At 54.6% G+C, this 11,828-nt stretch overlaps 13 non-coding genes across 13 annotated transcripts; all 13 read left to right on the top strand.

Moving 5' to 3' along the window:
* The first annotated feature begins 398 nt into the window (after positions 1-398).
* LOC138563632 (U5 spliceosomal RNA) lies at positions 399-514 on the top strand. Its single transcript, XR_011299608.1, has one exon. It is a non-coding gene; the product is annotated as a U5 spliceosomal RNA (small nuclear RNA).
* An 804-nt stretch (positions 515-1,318) lies between these two features.
* LOC138563633 (U5 spliceosomal RNA) lies at positions 1,319-1,434 on the top strand. The gene has a single exon (XR_011299609.1). It is a non-coding gene; the product is annotated as a U5 spliceosomal RNA (small nuclear RNA).
* Positions 1,435-2,212: 778 nt separating this feature from the next.
* Positions 2,213-2,328, top strand: LOC138565018 (U5 spliceosomal RNA). Its single transcript, XR_011300939.1, has one exon. It is a non-coding gene; the product is annotated as a U5 spliceosomal RNA (small nuclear RNA).
* A 799-nt stretch (positions 2,329-3,127) lies between these two features.
* Positions 3,128-3,243, top strand: LOC138563634 (U5 spliceosomal RNA). Its single transcript, XR_011299610.1, has one exon. It is a non-coding gene; the product is annotated as a U5 spliceosomal RNA (small nuclear RNA).
* Positions 3,244-4,020: 777 nt separating this feature from the next.
* LOC138563636 (U5 spliceosomal RNA) lies at positions 4,021-4,136 on the top strand. The gene has a single exon (XR_011299612.1). It is a non-coding gene; the product is annotated as a U5 spliceosomal RNA (small nuclear RNA).
* An 805-nt stretch (positions 4,137-4,941) lies between these two features.
* On the top strand, positions 4,942-5,057 carry LOC138563637 (U5 spliceosomal RNA). Its single transcript, XR_011299613.1, has one exon. It is a non-coding gene; the product is annotated as a U5 spliceosomal RNA (small nuclear RNA).
* A 776-nt stretch (positions 5,058-5,833) lies between these two features.
* Positions 5,834-5,949, top strand: LOC138565019 (U5 spliceosomal RNA). The gene has a single exon (XR_011300940.1). It is a non-coding gene; the product is annotated as a U5 spliceosomal RNA (small nuclear RNA).
* A 799-nt stretch (positions 5,950-6,748) lies between these two features.
* Positions 6,749-6,864, top strand: LOC138563638 (U5 spliceosomal RNA). Its single transcript, XR_011299614.1, has one exon. It is a non-coding gene; the product is annotated as a U5 spliceosomal RNA (small nuclear RNA).
* Positions 6,865-7,640: 776 nt separating this feature from the next.
* Positions 7,641-7,756, top strand: LOC138563639 (U5 spliceosomal RNA). Its single transcript, XR_011299615.1, has one exon. It is a non-coding gene; the product is annotated as a U5 spliceosomal RNA (small nuclear RNA).
* Positions 7,757-8,561: 805 nt separating this feature from the next.
* LOC138563640 (U5 spliceosomal RNA) lies at positions 8,562-8,677 on the top strand. Its single transcript, XR_011299616.1, has one exon. It is a non-coding gene; the product is annotated as a U5 spliceosomal RNA (small nuclear RNA).
* Positions 8,678-9,482: 805 nt separating this feature from the next.
* On the top strand, positions 9,483-9,598 carry LOC138563641 (U5 spliceosomal RNA). Its single transcript, XR_011299617.1, has one exon. It is a non-coding gene; the product is annotated as a U5 spliceosomal RNA (small nuclear RNA).
* A 776-nt stretch (positions 9,599-10,374) lies between these two features.
* Positions 10,375-10,490, top strand: LOC138563642 (U5 spliceosomal RNA). The gene has a single exon (XR_011299618.1). It is a non-coding gene; the product is annotated as a U5 spliceosomal RNA (small nuclear RNA).
* An 805-nt stretch (positions 10,491-11,295) lies between these two features.
* On the top strand, positions 11,296-11,411 carry LOC138563643 (U5 spliceosomal RNA). The gene has a single exon (XR_011299619.1). It is a non-coding gene; the product is annotated as a U5 spliceosomal RNA (small nuclear RNA).
* Positions 11,412-11,828: the final 417 nt, after the last annotated feature.

Consider the following 11,828-nt stretch of genomic DNA (forward strand, 5'->3'; position numbering starts at 1 on the left):
TGAGAAAGGAGAGAGCGGGCTGCTTCTTCAACATCCTGGGGGGAGGAGCCCCATCTCTGGGGCCCAAAAGAAAATCTCACGCCTGCCTCCCAGAAGCCCTAGACCTTATGTAAACGAGGGGAGTCCTCAGGCAAAGGCAGACTCTGCCTGCCTTTTGGCCAATGTCACATGGCCTGCGGTCTGGAGAAATTTGCATACCCACAATCCCCTGCCAGGTTTTCATGACTTTGGATGGGATTGCTTGCAAATAAAGTCATTCTGCCACGGGTTCGGAGCCCGATAGCATTCTCCATTCGCTTCATCTCAAAAAGCGTCATCGTGTGCACTGCTTCACTAAGTCACCCTGAGCTAGTGAGGTGTTGCATTTTTTGCGGCCGCAGTCGGGGCCACTAGAGCGCATACTCTGGTTTCTCTTCAAACCGAATAAATCTTTCGCCTTTTACTAAAGATTTCCGTGGAGAGGAACATTAAAGAGTTTCACTCAATTTTTTGAAGCCCTGCCAAGTGCAGGGTTACCTATGCTGGTTAAAAAAAAAAAGAAACAGAGCAAATGAAAGCGCAAAGCCTGCTTTTCAGCTGTTGGCTTGCACCCCCCAGCTGTCAGTCAGCCTTTGCAGGGGTCCTCGCAGCACAGCCAGGCTGATGCCTTGCAGTGGTAGCCAGAGGGGGAGCCTTTAGCTAATGCTTGCTGCTGTTGCCACCTGCTGGTGAGCCAGCAGAGGCTGGCTCCAAGCTAGCATCCAGGAGGATATGGCCCCAGTGGGCAGGGGTTTGGGCCCGGGCCCCGATCGGCTGACGAACGCCTGACAAACGCCGTCCTTTGCCCGGCGGGCTTTGCCCTGGCGGGCAAAAGAACCTGGCAGCCCAGGAGGCCCAGCACCCGTGCAAGACAGGGTGAGGGCGGAAAATGACCCCTGTGTCCTGAGAAAGGAGAGAGCGGGCTGCTTTTTCAACATCCTGGGGGAGGAGCCCCATCTCTGGGGCCCAAAAGAAAATCTCACGCCTGCCTCCCAGAAGCCCTAGACCTTATGTAAACGAGGGGAGTCCTCAGGCAAAGGCAGACTCTGCCTGCCTTTTGGCCAATGTCACATGGCCTGCGGTCTGGAGAAATTTGCATACCCACAATCCCCTGCCAGGTTTCATGACTTTGGATGGGATTGCTTGCAAATAAAGTCATTCTGCCACGGGTTCGGAGCCCGATAGCATTCTCCATTCGCTTCATCTCAAAAAGCGTCATCGTGTGCACTGCTTCACTAAGTCACCCTGAGCTAGTGAGGTGTTGCATTTTTTGCGGCCGCAGTCGGGGCCACTAGAGCGCATACTCTGGTTTCTCTTCAAACCGAATAAATCTTTCGCCTTTTACTAAAGATTTCCGTGGAGAGGAACATTAAAGAGTTTCACTCAATTTTTTGAAGCCCTGCCAAGTGCAGGGTTACCTATGCTGGTTAAAAAAAAAAAAGAAACAGAGCAAATGAAAGCGCAAAGCCTGCTTTTCAGCTGTTGGCTTGCACCCCCCAGCTGTCAGTCAGCCTTTGCAGGGGTCCTTGCAGCACAGCCAGGGCTGATGCCTTGCAGTGGTAGCCAGAGGGGGGAGCCTTTAGCTAATGCTTGCTGCTGTCGCCACCTGCTGGTGAGCCAGCAGAGGCTGGCTCCAAGCTAGCATCCAGGAGGATATGGCCCCAGTGGGCAGGGGTTTGGGCCCGGGCCCCGATCGGCTGACGAACGCCTGACAAACGCCGTCCTTTGCCCGCTGGCAGCCCAGGAGGCCCAGCACCCGTGCAAGACAGGGTGAGGGCGGAAAATGACCCCTGTGTCCTGAGAAAGGAGAGAGCGGGCTGCTTCTTCAACATCCTGGGGGAGGAGCCCCATCTCTGGGGCCCAAAAGAAAATCTCACGCCTGCCTCCCAGAAGCCCTAGACCTTATGTAAACGAGGGGAGTCCTCAAGCAAAAGCAGACTCTGCCTGCCTTTTGGCCAATGTTACATGGCCTGCGGTCTGGAGAAATTTGCATACCCACAATCCCCTGCCAGGTTTCATGACTTTGGATGGGATTGCTTGCAAATAAAGTCATTCTGCCACGGGTTCGGAGCCCGATGGCATTCTCCATTCGCTTCATCTCAAAAAGCGTCATCGTGTGCACTGCTTCACTAAGTCACCCTGAGCTAGTGAGGTGTTGCATTTTTTGCGGCCGCAGTCGGGGCCACTAGAGCGCATACTCTGGTTTCTCTTCAAACCGAATAAATCTTTCGCCTTTTACTAAAGATTTCCGTGGAGAGGAACATTAAAGAGTTTCACTCAATGTTTTGAAGCCCTGCCAAGTGCAGGGTTACCTATGCTGGTTAAAAGAAACAGAGCAAATGAAAGCGCAAAGCCTGCTTTTCAGCTGTTGGCTTGCACCCCCCAGCTGTCAGTCAGCCTTTGCAGGGGTCCTCGCAGCACAGCCAGGCTGATGCCTTGCAGTGGTAGCCAGAGGGGGGAGCCTTTAGCTAATGCTTGCTGCTGTCGCCACCTGCTGGTGAGCCAGCAGAGGCTGGCTCCAAGCTAGCATCCAGGAGGATATGGCCCCAGTGGGCAGGGGTTTGGGCCCGGGCCCCGATCGCCTGACAAACGCCTGACAAACGCCGTCCTTTGCCCGGCGGGCTTTGCCCTGGCGGGCAAAAGAACCTGGCAGCCCAGGAGGCCCAGCACCCGTGCAAGACAGGGTGAGGGCGGAAAATGACCCCTGTGTCCTGAGAAAGGAGAGAGCGGGCTGCTTTTTCAACATCCTGGGGGAGGAGCCCCATCTCTGGGGCCCAAAAGAAAATCTCACGCCTGCCTCCCAGAAGCCCTAGACCTTATGTAAACGAGGGGAGTCCTCAGGCAAAGGCAGACTCTGCCTGCCTTTTGGCCAATGTCACATGGCCTGCGGTCTGGAGAAATTTGCATACCCACAATCCCCTGCCAGGTTTCATGACTTTGGATGGGATTGCTTGCAAATAAAGTCATTCTGCCACGGGTTCGGAGCCCGATAGCATTCTCCATTCGCTTCATCTCAAAAAGCGTCATCGTGTGCACTGCTTCACTAAGTCACCCTGAGCTAGTGAGGTGTTTGCATTTTTTGCGGCCGCAGTCGGGGCCACTAGAGCGCATACTCTGGTTTCTCTTCAAACCGAATAAATCTTTCGCCTTTTACTAAAGATTTCCGTGGAGAGGAACATTAAAGAGTTTCACTCAATTTTTTGAAGCCCTGCCAAGTGCAGGGTTACCTATGCTGGTTAAAAAAAAAAAGAAACAGAGCAAATGAAAGCGCAAAGCCTGCTTTTCAGCTGTTGGCTTGCACCCCCCCAGCTGTCAGTCAGCCTTTGCAGGGGTCCTCGCAGCACAGCCAGGCTGATGCTTTGCAGTGGTAGCCAGAGGGGGGAGCCTTTAGCTAATGCTTGCTGCTGTCGCCACCTGCTGGTGAGCCAGCAGAGGCTGGCTCCAAGCTAGCATCCAGGAGGATATGGCCCCAGTGGGCAGGGGTTTGGGCCCGGGCCCCGATCGGCTGACGAACGCCTGACAAACGCCGTTCTTTGCCCGCTGGCAGCCCAGGAGGCCCAGCACCCGTGCAAGACAGGGTGAGGGCGGAAAATGATCCCTGTGTCCTGAGAAAGGAGAGAGCGGGCTGCTTCTTCAACATCCTGGGGGAGGAGCCCCATCTCTGGGGCCCAAAAGAAAATCTCACGCCTGCCTCCCAGAAGCCCTAGACCTTATGTAAACGAGGGGAGTCCTCAGGCAAAGGCAGACTCTGCCTGCCTTTTGGCCAATGTCACATGGCCTGCGGTCTGGAGAAATTTGCATACCCACAATCCCCTGCCAGGTTTCATGACTTTGGATGGGATTGCTTGCAAATAAAGTCATTCTGCCACGGGTTCGGAGCCCGATAGCATTCTCCATTCGCTTCATCTCAAAAAGCGTCATCGTGTGCACTGCTTCACTAAGTCACCCTGAGCTAGTGAGGTGTTGCATTTTTTGCGGCCGCAGTCGGGGCCACTAGAGCGCATACTCTGGTTTCTCTTCAAACCGAATAAATCTTTCGCCTTTTACTAAAGATTTCCGTGGAGAGGAACATTAAAGAGTTTCACTCAATTTTTTGAAGCCCTGCCAAGTGCAGGGTTACCTATGCTGGTTAAAAAAAAAAAGAAACAGAGCAAATGAAAGCGCAAAGCCTGCTTTTCAGCTGTTGGCTTGCACCCCCCAGCTGTCAGTCAGCCTTTGCAGGGGTCCTCGCAGCACAGCCAGGCTGATGCCTTGCAGTGGTAGCCAGAGGGGGGAGCCTTTAGCTAATGCTTGCTGCTGTTGCCACCTGCTGGTGAGCCAGCAGAGGCTGGCTCCAAGCTAGCATCCAGGAGGATATGGCCCCAGTGGGCAGGGGTTTGGGCCCGGGCCCCGATCGGCTGACGAACGCCTGACAAACGCCGTCCTTTGCCCGGCGGGCTTTGCCCTGGCGGGCAAAAGAACCTGGCAGCCCAGGAGGCCCAGCACCCGTGCAAGACAGGGTGAGGGCGGAAAATGACCCCTGTGTCCTGAGAAAGGAGAGAGCGGGCTGCTTTTTCAACATCCTGGGGGAGGAGCCCCATCTCTGGGGCCCAAAAGAAAATCTCACGCCTGCCTCCCAGAAGCCCTAGACCTTATGTAAACGAGGGGAGTCCTCAGGCAAAGGCAGACTCTGCCTGCCTTTTGGCCAATGTCACATGGCCTGCGGTCTGGAGAAATTTGCATACCCACAATCCCCTGCCAGGTTTCATGACTTTGGATGGGATTGCTTGCAAATAAAGTCATTCTGCCACGGGTTCGGAGCCCGATAGCATTCTCCATTCGCTTCATCTCAAAAAGCGTCATCGTGTGCACTGCTTCACTAAGTCACCCTGAGCTAGTGAGGTGTTGCATTTTTTGCGGCCGCAGTCGGGGCCACTAGAGCGCATACTCTGGTTTCTCTTCAAACCGAATAAATCTTTCGCCTTTTACTAAAGATTTCCGTGGAGAGGAACATTAAAGAGTTTCACTCAATTTTTTGAAGCCCTGCCAAGTGCAGGGTTACCTATGCTGGTTAAAAAAAAAAAGAAACAGAGCAAATGAAAGCGCAAAGCCTGCTTTTCAGCTGTTGGCTTGCACCCCCCAGCTGTCAGTCAGCCTTTGCAGGGGTCCTTGCAGCACAGCCAGGCTGATGCCTTGCAGTGGTAGCCAGAGGGGGGAGCCTTTAGCTAATGCTTGCTGCTGTCGCCACCTGCTGGTGAGCCAGCAGAGGCTGGCTCCAAGCTAGCATCCAGGAGGATATGGCCCCAGTGGGCAGGGGTTTGGGCCCGGGCCCCGATCGGCTGACGAACGCCTGACAAACGCCGTCCTTTGCCCGCTGGCAGCCCAGGAGGCCCAGCACCCGTGCAAGACAGGGTGAGGGCGGAAAATGACCCCTGTGTCCTGAGAAAGGAGAGAGCGGGCTGCTTCTTCAACATCCTGGGGGAGGAGCCCCATCTCTGGGGCCCAAAAGAAAATCTCACGCCTGCCTCCCAGAAGCCCTAGACCTTATGTAAACGAGGGGAGTCCTCAAGCAAAAGCAGACTCTGCCTGCCTTTTGGCCAATGTTACATGGCCTGCGGTCTGGAGAAATTTGCATACCCACAATCCCCTGCCAGGTTTCATGACTTTGGATGGGATTGCTTGCAAATAAAGTCATTCTGCCACGGGTTCGGAGCCCGATGGCATTCTCCATTCGCTTCATCTCAAAAAGCGTCATCGTGTGCACTGCTTCACTAAGTCACCCTGAGCTAGTGAGGTGTTGCATTTTTTGCGGCCGCAGTCGGGGCCACTAGAGCGCATACTCTGGTTTCTCTTCAAACCGAATAAATCTTTCGCCTTTTACTAAAGATTTCCGTGGAGAGGAACATTAAAGAGTTTCACTCAATGTTTTGAAGCCCTGCCAAGTGCAGGGTTACCTATGCTGGTTAAAAAGAAACAGAGCAAATGAAAGCGCAAAGCCTGCTTTTCAGCTGTTGGCTTGCACCCCCCAGCTGTCAGTCAGCCTTTGCAGGGGTCCTCGCAGCACAGCCAGGCTGATGCCTTGCAGTGGTAGCCAGAGGGGGGAGCCTTTAGCTAATGCTTGCTGCTGTCGCCACCTGCTGGTGAGCCAGCAGAGGCTGGCTCCAAGCTAGCATCCAGGAGGATATGGCCCCAGTGGGCAGGGGTTTGGGCCCGGGCCCCGATCGCCTGACAAACGCCTGACAAACGCCGTCCTTTGCCCGGCGGGCTTTGCCCTGGCGGGCAAAAGAACCTGGCAGCCCAGGAGGCCCAGCACCCGTGCAAGACAGGGTGAGGGCGGAAAATGACCCCTGTGTCCTGAGAAAGGAGAGAGCGGGCTGCTTTTTCAACATCCTGGGGGAGGAGCCCCATCTCTGGGGCCCAAAAGAAAATCTCACGCCTGCCTCCCAGAAGCCCTAGACCTTATGTAAACGAGGGGAGTCCTCAGGCAAAGGCAGACTCTGCCTGCCTTTTGGCCAATGTCACATGGCCTGCGGTCTGGAGAAATTTGCATACCCACAATCCCCTGCCAGGTTTCATGACTTTGGATGGGATTGCTTGCAAATAAAGTCATTCTGCCACGGGTTCGGAGCCCGATAGCATTCTCCATTCGCTTCATCTCAAAAAGCGTCATCGTGTGCACTGCTTCACTAAGTCACCCTGAGCTAGTGAGGTGTTGCATTTTTTGCGGCCGCAGTCGGGGCCACTAGAGCGCATACTCTGGTTTCTCTTCAAACCGAATAAATCTTTCGCCTTTTACTAAAGATTTCCGTGGAGAGGAACATTAAAGAGTTTCACTCAATTTTTTGAAGCCCTGCCAAGTGCAGGGTTACCTATGCTGGTTAAAAAAAAAAAGAAACAGAGCAAATGAAAGCGCAAAGCCTGCTTTTCAGCTGTTGGCTTGCACCCCCCAGCTGTCAGTCAGCCTTTGCAGGGGTCCTCGCAGCACAGCCAGGCTGATGCTTTGCAGTGGTAGCCAGAGGGGGGAGCCTTTAGCTAATGCTTGCTGCTGTCGCCACCTGCTGGTGAGCCAGCAGAGGCTGGCTCCAAGCTAGCATCCAGGAGGATATGGCCCCAGTGGGCAGGGGTTTGGGCCCGGGCCCCGATCGGCTGACGAACGCCTGACAAACGCCGTTCTTTGCCCGCTGGCAGCCCAGGAGGCCCAGCACCCGTGCAAGACAGGGTGAGGGCGGAAAATGATCCCTGTGTCCTGAGAAAGGAGAGAGCGGGCTGCTTCTTCAACATCCTGGGGGAGGAGCCCCATCTCTGGGGCCCAAAAGAAAATCTCACGCCTGCCTCCCAGAAGCCCTAGACCTTATGTAAACGAGGGGAGTCCTCAGGCAAAGGCAGACTCTGCCTGCCTTTTGGCCAATGTCACATGGCCTGCGGTCTGGAGAAATTTGCATACCCACAATCCCCTGCCAGGTTTCATGACTTTGGATGGGATTGCTTGCAAATAAAGTCATTCTGCCACGGGTTCGGAGCCCGATAGCATTCTCCATTCGCTTCATCTCAAAAAGCGTCATCGTGTGCACTGCTTCACTAAGTCACCCTGAGCTAGTGAGGTGTTGCATTTTTTGCGGCCGCAGTCGGGGCCACTAGAGCGCATACTCTGGTTTCTCTTCAAACCGAATAAATCTTTCGCCTTTTACTAAAGATTTCCGTGGAGAGGAACATTAAAGAGTTTCACTCAATTTTTTGAAGCCCTGCCAAGTGCAGGGTTACCTATGCTGGTTAAAAAAAAAAAGAAACAGAGCAAATGAAAGCGCAAAGCCTGCTTTTCAGCTGTTGGCTTGCACCCCCCAGCTGTCAGTCAGCCTTTGCAGGGGTCCTCGCAGCACAGCCAGGCTGATGCCTTGCAGTGGTAGCCAGAGGGGGGAGCCTTTAGCTAATGCTTGCTGCTGTTGCCACCTGCTGGTGAGCCAGCAGAGGCTGGCTCCAAGCTAGCATCCAGGAGGATATGGCCCCAGTGGGCAGGGGTTTGGGCCCGGGCCCCGATCGGCTGACGAACGCCTGACAAACGCCGTCCTTTGCCCGGCGGGCTTTGCCCTGGCGGGCAAAAGAACCTGGCAGCCCAGGAGGCCCAGCACCCGTGCAAGACAGGGTGAGGGCGGAAAATGACCCCTGTGTCCTGAGAAAGGAGAGAGCGGGCTGCTTTTTCAACATCCTGGGGGAGGAGCCCCATCTCTGGGGCCCAAAAGAAAATCTCACGCCTGCCTCCCAGAAGCCCTAGACCTTATGTAAACGAGGGGAGTCCTCAGGCAAAGGCAGACTCTGCCTGCCTTTTGGCCAATGTCACATGGCCTGCGGTCTGGAGAAATTTGCATACCCACAATCCCCTGCCAGGTTTCATGACTTTGGATGGGATTGCTTGCAAATAAAGTCATTCTGCCACGGGTTCGGAGCCCGATAGCATTCTCCATTCGCTTCATCTCAAAAAGCGTCATCGTGTGCACTGCTTCACTAAGTCACCCTGAGCTAGTGAGGTGTTGCATTTTTTGCGGCCGCAGTCGGGGCCACTAGAGCGCATACTCTGGTTTCTCTTCAAACCGAATAAATCTTTCGCCTTTTACTAAAGATTTCCGTGGAGAGGAACATTAAAGAGTTTCACTCAATTTTTTGAAGCCCTGCCAAGTGCAGGGTTACCTATGCTGGTTAAAAAAAAAAAGAAACAGAGCAAATGAAAGCGCAAAGCCTGCTTTTCAGCTGTTGGCTTGCACCCCCCAGCTGTCAGTCAGCCTTTGCAGGGGTCCTCGCAGCACAGCCAGGCTGATGCTTTGCAGTGGTAGCCAGAGGGGGGAGCCTTTAGCTAATGCTTGCTGCTGTCGCCACCTGCTGGTGAGCCAGCAGAGGCTGGCTCCAAGCTAGCATCCAGGAGGATATGGCCCCAGTGGGCAGGGGTTTGGGCCCGGGCCCCGATCGGCTGACGAACGCCTGACAAACGCCGTCCTTTGCCCGGCGGGCTTTGCCCTGGCGGGCAAAAGAACCTGGCAGCCCAGGAGGCCCAGCACCCGTGCAAGACAGGGTGAGGGCGGAAAATGACCCCTGTGTCCTGAGAAAGGAGAGAGCGGGCTGCTTTTTCAACATCCTGGGGGAGGAGCCCCATCTCTGGGGCCCAAAAGAAAATCTCACGCCTGCCTCCCAGAAGCCCTAGACCTTATGTAAACGAGGGGAGTCCTCAGGCAAAGGCAGACTCTGCCTGCCTTTTGGCCAATGTCACATGGCCTGCGGTCTGGAGAAATTTGCATACCCACAATCCCCTGCCAGGTTTCATGACTTTGGATGGGATTGCTTGCAAATAAAGTCATTCTGCCACGGGTTCGGAGCCCGATAGCATTCTCCATTCGCTTCATCTCAAAAAGCGTCATCGTGTGCACTGCTTCACTAAGTCACCCTGAGCTAGTGAGGTGTTGCATTTTTTGCGGCCGCAGTCGGGGCCACTAGAGCGCATACTCTGGTTTCTCTTCAAACCGAATAAATCTTTCGCCTTTTACTAAAGATTTCCGTGGAGAGGAACATTAAAGAGTTTCACTCAATTTTTTGAAGCCCTGCCAAGTGCAGGGTTACCTATGCTGGTTAAAAAAAAAAAGAAACAGAGCAAATGAAAGCGCAAAGCCTGCTTTTCAGCTGTTGGCTTGCACCCCCCAGCTGTCAGTCAGCCTTTGCAGGGGTCCTCGCAGCACAGCCAGGCTGATGCTTTGCAGTGGTAGCCAGAGGGGGGAGCCTTTAGCTAATGCTTGCTGCTGTCGCCACCTGCTGGTGAGCCAGCAGAGGCTGGCTCCAAGCTAGCATCCAGGAGGATATGGCCCCAGTGGGCAGGGGTTTGGGCCCGGGCCCCGATCGGCTGACGAACGCCTGACAAACGCCGTTCTTTGCCCGCTGGCAGCCCAGGAGGCCCAGCACCCGTGCAAGACAGGGTGAGGGCGGAAAATGATCCCTGTGTCCTGAGAAAGGAGAGAGCGGGCTGCTTCTTCAACATCCTGGGGGAGGAGCCCCATCTCTGGGGCCCAAAAGAAAATCTCACGCCTGCCTCCCAGAAGCCCTAGACCTTATGTAAACGAGGGGAGTCCTCAGGCAAAGGCAGACTCTGCCTGCCTTTTGGCCAATGTCACATGGCCTGCGGTCTGGAGAAATTTGCATACCCACAATCCCCTGCCAGGTTTCATGACTTTGGATGGGATTGCTTGCAAATAAAGTCATTCTGCCACGGGTTCGGAGCCCGATAGCATTCTCCATTCGCTTCATCTCAAAAAGCGTCATCGTGTGCACTGCTTCACTAAGTCACCCTGAGCTAGTGAGGTGTTGCATTTTTTGCGGCCGCAGTCGGGGCCACTAGAGCGCATACTCTGGTTTCTCTTCAAACCGAATAAATCTTTCGCCTTTTACTAAAGATTTCCGTGGAGAGGAACATTAAAGAGTTTCACTCAATTTTTTGAAGCCCTGCCAAGTGCAGGGTTACCTATGCTGGTTAAAAAAAAAAAGAAACAGAGCAAATGAAAGCGCAAAGCCTGCTTTTCAGCTGTTGGCTTGCACCCCCCAGCTGTCAGTCAGCCTTTGCAGGGGTCCTCGCAGCACAGCCAGGCTGATGCCTTGCAGTGGTAGCCAGAGGGGGGAGCCTTTAGCTAATGCTTGCTGCTGTTGCCACCTGCTGGTGAGCCAGCAGAGGCTGGCTCCAAGCTAGCATCCAGGAGGATATGGCCCCAGTGGGCAGGGGTTTGGGCCCGGGCCCCGATCGGCTGACGAACGCCTGACAAACGCCGTCCTTTGCCCGGCGGGCTTTGCCCTGGCGGGCAAAAGAACCTGGCAGCCCAGGAGGCCCAGCACCCGTGCAAGACAGGGTGAGGGCGGAAAATGACCCCTGTGTCCTGAGAAAGGAGAGAGCGGGCTGCTTTTTCAACATCCTGGGGGAGGAGCCCCATCTCTGGGGCCCAAAAGAAAATCTCACGCCTGCCTCCCAGAAGCCCTAGACCTTATGTAAACGAGGGGAGTCCTCAGGCAAAGGCAGACTCTGCCTGCCTTTTGGCCAATGTCACATGGCCTGCGGTCTGGAGAAATTTGCATACCCACAATCCCCTGCCAGGTTTCATGACTTTGGATGGGATTGCTTGCAAATAAAGTCATTCTGCCACGGGTTCGGAGCCCGATAGCATTCTCCATTCGCTTCATCTCAAAAAGCGTCATCGTGTGCACTGCTTCACTAAGTCACCCTGAGCTAGTGAGGTGTTGCATTTTTTGCGGCCGCAGTCGGGGCCACTAGAGCGCATACTCTGGTTTCTCTTCAAACCGAATAAATCTTTCGCCTTTTACTAAAGATTTCCGTGGAGAGGAACATTAAAGAGTTTCACTCAATTTTTTGAAGCCCTGCCAAGTGCAGGGTTACCTATGCTGGTTAAAAAAAAAAAGAAACAGAGCAAATGAAAGCGCAAAGCCTGCTTTTCAGCTGTTGGCTTGCACCCCCCAGCTGTCAGTCAGCCTTTGCAGGGGTCCTCGCAGCACAGCCAGGCTGATGCTTTGCAGTGGTAGCCAGAGGGGGGAGCCTTTAGCTAATGCTTGCTGCTGTCGCCACCTGCTGGTGAGCCAGCAGAGGCTGGCTCCAAGCTAGCATCCAGGAGGATATGGCCCCAGTGGGCAGGGGTTTGGGCCCGGGCCCCGATCGGCTGACGAACGCCTGACAAACGCCGTCCTTTGCCCGGCGGGCTTTGCCCTGGCGGGCAAAAGAACCTGGCAGCCCAGGAGGCCCAGCACCCGTGCAAGACAGGGTGAGGGCGGAAAATGACCCCTGTGTCCTGAGAAAG

The sequence above is a fragment of the Ambystoma mexicanum genome, chromosome 1q (assembly GCF_040938575.1).
Source record: "Ambystoma mexicanum isolate Mex_15411 chromosome 1q, UKY_AmexF1_1, whole genome shotgun sequence".
Lineage (NCBI taxonomy): Eukaryota > Metazoa > Chordata > Amphibia > Caudata > Ambystomatidae > Ambystoma > Ambystoma mexicanum.